This window comes from Crocodylus porosus, unplaced genomic scaffold (genome assembly GCF_001723895.1).
Source record: "Crocodylus porosus isolate Cpor-Errol unplaced genomic scaffold, CroPor_comp1, whole genome shotgun sequence".
Lineage (NCBI taxonomy): Eukaryota > Metazoa > Chordata > Crocodylia > Crocodylidae > Crocodylus > Crocodylus porosus.
Genome location: NW_017728931.1, coordinates 78152220 through 78161129, shown reverse-complemented (window position 1 = coordinate 78161129; position 8910 = coordinate 78152220). Strand labels below are relative to the sequence as shown.

The following is an 8910-nucleotide window of genomic DNA, read 5'->3' as shown; positions in this document are numbered from 1 at the left end:
AGGCTTTCCACAGTGGCTGTTCCCTTGGCTCACCCTTCAGGCTCCCCTGGGCTGCACTCTCCTTGTCCCACCTGACCTGGGTCCTTTGGTGCAGGCTCCTGGGCAGTAGTCTGCCACATCCAAGGTAGGGCACTCCCCAGCCTTGTGTTGCTGAGTCCTAGCTGCTTCAGCAGCGGGGAGAGTGTCTGATATTCTCCCAAGTGTTCTGGCCATATGGAAGATGGCTGGCTTCCTCTGTGTGGTAGAGAAAGCATCCAACACTTCAGTGGGCACTCTGGCAGTGGGTAGAGTATCCAGCTCTTCCCTGGGTACTCTGGCAGCAGAGAGAGCATCCAGACCTGTTCTGGTGTCTCAGCATGCACTCTACCCCTCTTTGTCTTCCAGCCCATCTTTGGCCTTTTGCCCCTAGGCTTCAGGCTGACCAATGGGGCTCCTCCGGTCAGTGCAGTGCCAGCTGGCTTGGCTGCAGCTGGGCCATCCATGCCTCAGTGCAGAGGTGGGTCAGGTGTGAGACTGTTACACACACATGCCACAGTTTGTTCACCTTAGGCTAGATCAGCTGTGCCAAATTTACCCTATGCCTTGGGCTACATCCAAACCACAGGGCTCCTTGCAGGCTAGATCTGCCAGGCATGTGGTGGCAGCAGCAGTGGTGAGGCCAGTGATAGAGGCACTAGAACCAATAGCCCAAGCCCAAGCAACTGCTGCCAAAGTGGCAGAATTGGTGCAAGTGGCAGTAGCACAGCTAGTGGCCATGGCTAAGCAGCAGGACTAAGCAGCAGCAGCCCTCATTTACCCCCTTTGCCATTGACAGCCATGTCCAATGAGGCCCTGGTTCCTGTGACAGGCCCTACCCCTCCTGCTAGCCAGGGCTCCAAATTCCTTGGCCCACCAGTGACCCAGCCCACAGGCACAGTGTTTGACACCCCTAGACTAGATGATGTGCTTTCCAGCCCTCTTTTTCTATTGTTTCTATTGTTTTAATAAGCAATGTAGTTAACCCCATCAGTAAGTGAATTAAAAACGAAAAGGAATATCAGTAGATGGAATAGCATTTTCTGGTACCATATGTAGTATTAGTATCTCTATCAGTTTAAATAGGTATATTGTGAACTACGGAACTGATCTTAAAAGCAGTGGTCATATAGGGAGTAATCAACAGCACAGTTAACATTTCCATTTTCATATCTATTAGAAACAAGAGCTGACAGGACATAGCTTCCCATGCCCATTAAAGGAGAGGGGAAAAAGCCTGTGAGTCAGGAGTGTCTTGTAAACATTTAAAATTCAATCGGTTGTGCCCAGTTATACATACATCCATTGCACAAGATGTTTCAGGCTACAAGTGGGCTATCTGAGGCTCTGGTCTGATCCTACTTCATAACAAGATTATGTTATAGCAGTATTACTGTCTTAATGGCAGTTAAGTTACAAGGAATTTAGCTTTTCAACAAACCAGTACATTGTCAGCACTCTGAAACAGAAAACAGGGTGGATCTAAGAAGCAATAGTAAAAGAAAGAATTAAGGATTATTAATACAAAGTTGATCCAGGAGTAGGTCTTTTTAAAAAATCTTTTACAAGTTAGATTAACTTGTTTTCTCATTTGTGTGTTTGAAAACTGGGAATAAAATGCTCAAGGGCTCAAGAATTTTAAAGTTCAAGCAGAAATGATACCAGTTTTAAAAAATATTCTTCAAGCAGCCTACATCAAGAGTCAAAATACACCAAATAATGAAGACTGTTAACAAAAGATGCATTTTCTCTTTGGAACACACCACTGAGAAGGACAGAAAGAAAAGAAATCCAAATGAGATATGGGATATTAGAATAAAGCAATCTGACCTTTGCAATTGGTTTTGTGACGTAGTGATTGATCATTCAAAACTTACCCTCATTTATCACAGATAGTTAAATAAACAGATGTTGGCATCTCACAATTACTCATACAGTATATACAAAATGCAGCACATTGCTATAGTTTAGACAGAAATCTGTTCTCAACAAGACCATTCTTCTGATTTTATTTAATACTGACAACCAAGTCAGTGGCTGTGGACAATGCTTAAAATATATTAGATTCTCCATATATAAAGGAATCAACCATTGCTGATTCCAGGAAATAAGAAGCAAGACAGAGCAAAAGGGAGTAATAAAATATCATTGTTTTTTATAGCATCATATTTTTATCTGGAAGATGAGCTTTCAGTGAAGCACGGTAGAGATCCTGAAAAATAGTTTACCAAATTAATTCCCAGGACTATAATAACAATTTTATAGGTAGGTCTATTCTGCATATAGAGCCATCCCAAAAGCATTACCTTTACCCTCTCCTTCTCCAGAAGCACTTGTAATAGGTTTTCTCTTCGGCACCTGTTTCAGAGGGACAAGTCAAATTGGAGTTCAGTCTTTCTTCCCGGGAGTGTCCATGTTCAGTAGAGTAACACATCTGATTGAAGATTAATGACAACCTCAGGTCAGGTCAGGTCAGTCCCAAGGCTGCTGTGACTGTTGGGACACCTTAGATGCTGTAACAACCCTCCTTCACTTTGCCCTGTGTTTGGCTACCTTTGTGCACTCTGTCAGCTGAAGCCCTGAACAGTCCTTAATACTGGTTCCCCAGTTCTTCTTGGGTGTATCCAAACATGTAGGCATGTGCACTTGCAGCTGCTTAAGTAGCAGTGGCACAGATTTGTGCTAGAGATCTGTGCCTCAGCACATGTGCCTGAACATGCACTTTGTTTGGCCTGGGGCGAATTGTGCCACTTGGGGTAAACTGACCCTGCCCACTTCCTCCTGGATCTTCAGCCGGGGGAAGCTAGAGACAGTATAAAAAGCTGCCCTGGTGAGCAGCTCAGGGATACGTGCCCTCAGGAGCTTCTGAGGTCCCAGCCAGTTGGTATCTTGGGACACGATCCCTTGTATCAGCTGGACTGCTGAAGCAGCCCTAACCTAGAGTGGCGCGTCCACCCTCTACTCACTGCAACAGTCTGGCAATGGGGCCTGCTGCCTAGCTGTGACCTGCTGCACCTACAACAGGATCTGCACCCTTGGAACTGCAGCCTGATGGCTGCATACCTGCTAGACCCAGATGGGGACCTTGTGGCCATCTGAGGTATGGTATGGGCACTGTAGCAAAGCTTCCTGCACCTCTGGGCCATCTACCAATGGGCCATGACTGCACAGTTGGCCTTCGTGTGTCACTGCTGTCATCTCTTCTGGTACCCCCACTCTGCCATCTGGGTAGCTATCACCTGGAAGATGTGCTCATTGCGGTAGCCTGCTTTGAACTTTCGAATATGTCCTTCTGGCCCCAAATAACCAGGTAAGCCACCTCATCTGCCCTCCAGCTGAGTCCCCTGTCCTGGCCCTGGGTAGGCTCCTCTGTCCAGGTCCTGCCACTTGCCTCACCAGCAGGGATCCTAGTGTTATAGGGGGATTTGGAAGGTTTGTGGAGGTAAAGGTGTGTATGAGGTTTGTGGGGGTGAAGTTTGTGGGGGGTATGGAGCTTGTGAGGGGGTGTATGGGGTTTGTGGGTGAATTGTGGGGGGTTGTGGGTGGGTATGTGGTGTGGGGTTTGTGGGTGGCTATGTGGATGAGGGTTGGGGGTTTGTGGGGGCTGTTTGTGCACATGGGGATTTGTGAGAGGGTTTGTAGGGGTTGTGGGTATGGGCTTGTGGGTAGGTTCATGGGGGGCTGTGAGTGTGGGATTTGTGGGGGGGGCATGGTTTGTGAGTGTTGGGGGTTGGTGGGTGTGGGGTTTGTGGGTAAGGGTGTGGAGTTTGTGGTTGGATTGTGGGGACAGATTGTGAAAGGGACTGTGGGAGTGGGGGGACTGTGGGAGTGGGGGGGGACTGTGTGGGAGGGGTGGGCTCCCTACCTGCCCCCCCCATGGCACACAGGCCCCCTCAAAGCAACAGCAGCCAGCCACAGGCCCTTGCATCACTCATGGCCCGCTACATGCAGAGGTTCCCAGCAGCACATGGTGCCGCCTGAGGCCCAGGGGCTACACATGGAGCACAGAGTCATCCCAGTCCATTGGCATGCACCTTTGGGCAGATTCAGGCTGGCTTCTCCTGCCACTCAGGGTTCCCGGCACTGCAGGCAGAGATGTGTGCCACTGAGCCAGGCTAGCTCCTGCCTCCAGGTGGCATGCAGCAGGACATGAGCGACATGCTGCTGCTGCTGAGGGGGCAGGGGCACTGTGCACCATGGAGGGGGTGAGTGGGAGACCCACGCAGTCCCCCACACTCCTCCCAACCCCACACAGTCTCCCCCACCCCTACAGTTCCCCCCCACCCGCCATCCCGGCTTACTGGGGACAGAGGCCTGAGTCCTAGCCACTACTGCCAGCCTTGCCCTGCTTCTATTTCCTGCAACATGATGAGCAGCAAGGGCATGTGGCAGGCATAGTGACATTCTGGTTGGGTGCTTGAGCATCTCTTTGGAGGACCCAGCCTCCAGTTGCTTCAGGGTACACTCCAGGAGCACGCCCTGAGCCATTTTTTCTGGCTCGTTTTCTTTTGATACTAGGATTTCCCAGTATCAGACTTAGAGTGTGTGCTGCATATTTGCAGTGTGGGGAACATTTTTTTGTTCATGGCATACCTCCTGTGGTGTCTCAAGCTGTTTAAGATGCTGCAACAGGCATGTGCTTGCTCTCGTGGATGTGGCTCTTGGGTCTACCTTTTCTTCTCTTTCCCTCCACTGCACTCTTCATTATGGTGTTGGCAAACGTGTCCAGCCTTTTCATCATGTGTCCAAACCACTGCAGCTTCCTTTGTTTCACAACCTCCAACAACGGTTCACAGGTTCCAATTTTTTGACTGATTTGCTGCTTGGCAGACTTATTTGTCCAGTGTTCAGTATACAAGACAACCTACATATTCAGAAAGAACCAAAAATACTGTTCTTTAGCTCAAGAGGCTTTGTCAGTACCTGGGACTTTGTTTGATTTGTTTTTATTCGTAGGAGAAACATGCAATATGAGTCAGGCATATTTTGGTGTATATACAGCAGATTCTGGTTTCTCAGATCACAGTAGGAAGAAACGGGAGAAAGGAGTTCTAAGTTTGCTCTTCTAGCCAGTCCCATTACCTAAGGAGCTTGGCTTTTCCTCCCTCAATATGCCCAACTAATTCTTGGGCTTTCTGCCAACTTTCCACAACTTTTTCTTGGCCTTTCTTCTGTTTACATTCAGCCTCTGAAATGCAGTTGTAACAATAAGTGCTGTCATTGCTGTGTTTTCAATCAATTCTCCATGGAACCTTTCATCCTGAGCAGTTGAGCTGTTAACGTGACCTGCTTGCCTTGGCTGATGACTTCCATCATCTCTAGCTATGTTACTCCAGAAGGTTTAATTGCTTCTCCCATGCAGCCTAAATGCAGCCTGAAAGTTAGTTTGCCTGTGAGCTATAAGGAAGTCTGCATTTGCTTGATTGTAAATAGTGCTTTCCAACATAATGGTATGTTTTAAATAACTTGTTGAAATAAAACCAGGAACTTATTAAAGAGATATCTTAAAAGATTTTCTCTGCATTGATTTCTTACCTTTCCTATTTATTTTATATTAGGAAAATTTAAAAAGTGTTTAAAAAGAAACCAGTTTCATGCATGAAAGCAATTCTCAGTTTGCCAGGAAATTCCAGGCTTTAGAATATTTGGTCTTTGTCCCCTTTTCCAGCACTTCGTGTTTTTTCCTGGTTCCTTCACACATTATCTGACAGAGAAGAAAAGAAATTGCAGCATGATGTCTTGTCATGGACATTATTTTCCTTGCCACCAAATGGTCACTGGAGAAGTTATACTGCTGTACCTGAGTCTGGATAATATAAATAATTTCTTAACTGTGGGGTGCTGTTCAGTTTTACAAAATACTGACCTAATTATTGAGACAAGGTACCCTATCAGGGGAAGAGCCATTGTGGTAAGGAAATCTGAAGAAACAGTAGTATCTTCCATTGCCTCTTCACTCTGGCTATTAACATTCCCTTCCTCTCTCATAGCCCCAGTTTAAAGCCCACAGATGTGACTGAATCCTGCAAAGCCTTCAGCATGTGCAGAATTTTATCCACTTGAGTAGTTCCATTGCCCTTAATTTAATATTTGCTGGCTTGGGCAGAAGGCAGGGCAGAGTTGCATCTTATAGACTAACTAAATCAGAGATTCACAAGCTGGAGCTCACTTTATCAGATGCTGTGAAAGGACATGCACAGAGCAGTCTATTACATGGAGTGAGAGACGAGGTTTAGGGTCATATTTATTTGTTTTATATGTCCTGCTTAGACACTTTTGCCCTCCCCCCTGCCATGCGGTCTAGAGGTATCCTTTGCTGTGCATTGGGCACATCTACACATTTCCCTGTGGTGACGTAGTGACATGCTATGTCACTGTATGGCACGCTACAGTGATGTAGCAATTACACAGGACTATACATGATCGCCAGCTATGTCACCGTAGCAACACGCTGCCCCGGTAGAATGCATTGCTATAGCAATGTAGCGGTGAAATCTAACCGTGCACCGTGCTCATGGTGCAGTAACTGCCTGCAGTAACGTCGCCGTGGTTTAGTAAAGGTTTCCCTTGAGCAAGCTGAAAAGGAGAGGAGAGAATTGTTTGAAGAAAGACGTGCTAAACAGACAGAACTGCGGCTATTGGAACAAAAGGTCTAACTTGCTTAGTTGCAAGAAGAATGGAATGAACATAATGCCAAAATAATTAAATATATACGAACCAGGACAAGGCCCCATCTGTTCTACATACCTGGCTGGATGCGTGCAGTTACACAAAAGCTAATGGAAGAGTCGCAGAAAAAGTTGAATGCACTGTTTGAAAATAGATGCAATGAATTTGCAGAGCAAATTAAGAAAATTTATACGGTAGATGTGTTCCCAGAGAACAGCACATAAATCAAATTTGTATAAAGCAAACCCAGTTTACAATGAAACAGATAGGGAAGCATTCCCAGGGCCCTGAGGGAGGCAGGGAATAAGGCTGGGGCCAGGGAAGGGGTGGGGAGCGGGGCGCAGCGCAGCCCAGTGGCTGCAAGTAGGTGGTGTCTGCCGTTCCTGGGGCTGCAGCAGGGGCAGCACTAGGCTCTTCATGGTGCTAGGGGTGGGCCTAAGCCCCATTCACCCCATTTATTTCACACACCACAACCCCTGCTGCAGCAGCCCTGGGAGCAGGCGATGCCAGCTGCCTGCAGCCACTGGGCTCATGCCTTGAGCCCCCCACTGCAGTGCAGCCCAGTAGCTACAAGCAGGTGGCACCTGCCCACTCCCAGGGCTGCAGCAGGGTTAGGCAGCCACCTGCTGCTGGATGAGAGCAGGCTGGAGCTGGTGGCCACTTCAGGCCAGGGCTGGCAGCTGCACGAGGCTTTTCCCAGTGCTCGGCAGCGGTGAGTCCTGCAGCAGGATGAGAGCAGGCTGGGGACGACAGCTGCTGCAGGCTCAGGCCGGCGCTTGGCAGCAGCACGAGGAGAGCAGGTTGCAGGGAGCTACGGTGAATTTTGGGGTGGCAGCAGCCCCCCTCCCATCGCCGTGGCCCACCCTGAGTGCCAGGAAGAGCCTGGTGCCACTGCTGTCCCCAGTTTGCTTTCATCCTGCTGCAGGCAATTTCCTGTCCCCGCTGCAGCTCTGGGAGCGGCAGACACTTCCTCTTTGCAGCTGCTGGGCTGTGCTGCACTGGGGGGCACTGCCACTGGAACCCCCCACTTCCTTTTCCCGCTCCTCTCTACACCCTAATTTTGCAGGGTCCCAAGAGAAAGCATCTTACCCTGGAGTAGGGGTAAGGGCCCCACTACACGTTCACATTAAACCTGGGTAGAGACCAACTAGAGAGTTACACATTTTCAAGCACTACCTTTGTAACTGGTTGGCTTTTTCATAGCTGGAGAGTCATGTCTATGGTGTGATAATTACTTTGCAGATGCAGTTGGCCTAAATTTATTGTGGGATTAACCAGTTCATTGCATAATATATGTAACGTGTAGCTGGAGCCCAAGTAGTAAAGGTCTGATGGAGCTAGTGGCTGAATGCCAGGAGCTTAGGCCTGGAGGCCACCTGCTCAGGCTGGGGACTGCGTGGCAGGGCCCATCGCAGCACAGCCGTGCTGGGGCTGAGAGGGTCAAGAGGGCCCTATCCAACACCTTGGGTAACGTGGCCTGATTCAACGCATGGGCGCCAGTGCTGCATGGCTCAATATGGCAGACAGGCTACAGCTATCTGCCAGGTGCCATCTCATGCTCTGGCTCGGGTGCCATGTACTGGGTTGAACCTGCATGCAAGGTTGGGAAAAAGTGTGGAGTGGGGCTCCACAGGAGTTGAGAAGTTTGTGATTGGGACAGAAGGGAGGGAGCAGTGGTAGCCTCAGTGGCTGTGGCTGGCAGAGCTACATCAATTACTACTGCATCTCTCCTCCACGGGCAAATTTCCATACTTGTGGGGAGCCCTTTTTTTCGCATATACTGCATGCCGCCCGCAACGTTTGCGGCTGGCGGTAAGGTGCACGTATATGCGAGAAAATACAGTACCGGGATTACGCCGCCTGAGGCTGGACGGGGCCCACAGCCTTCGCGCAGGCACAGGGACACAACGCAGGGCCGGACAGTGCCCCGCCCCCTCTGTTTCCCGTCAGGAGGTCCCCTGCGGCCCGAGCCCCGCCCCCCAGAACGTAGCGGCGGCCCCTCCCATTGGCTGCGGTAGGCCGCGTGACGCAGTGCCGCGTGACGTAGGAGGAAGAAGACGCCATTAGAGGCAGCGGGGCCCGTAGTGGCGGGAGGGTAGTATTTTGTGTTTCGCGTTCTCGGCGGTGTCTGAACCCCGCCCCGCCTTTCCCGGCCGCGCTCCTCGAGTCCCCGCCAGGGCCGGCGGCGGCGCCGCTGATGTGAGGCCGCGGCCCGGCGGCGGGCGG

At 49.8% G+C, this 8910-nt stretch overlaps 1 protein-coding gene and 1 long non-coding RNA gene across 2 annotated transcripts in view; both read left to right on the top strand.

Annotated features, from left to right (window-relative positions):
• The first annotated feature begins 3524 nt into the window (after positions 1 to 3524).
• The window catches only part of LOC109315488, a 22093-nt gene continuing 16707 nt past the window's right edge, over positions 3525 to 8910 (top strand). Inside the window, exons 1-2 of the long non-coding RNA XR_002102517.1 lie at positions 3525 to 3536; positions 8326 to 8331. This is a non-coding gene — a long non-coding RNA (uncharacterized LOC109315488). The remainder of the gene's footprint in view (positions 3537 to 8325; positions 8332 to 8910) is intronic.
• RAB21 (RAB21, member RAS oncogene family) overlaps positions 8783 to 8910 on the top strand; it is a 15250-nt gene continuing 15122 nt past the window's right edge. The window contains exon 1 of the mRNA XM_019543205.1: positions 8783 to 8909. The gene's annotated coding sequence lies outside the window, so the exon portion shown is untranslated. The remainder of the gene's footprint in view (position 8910) is intronic.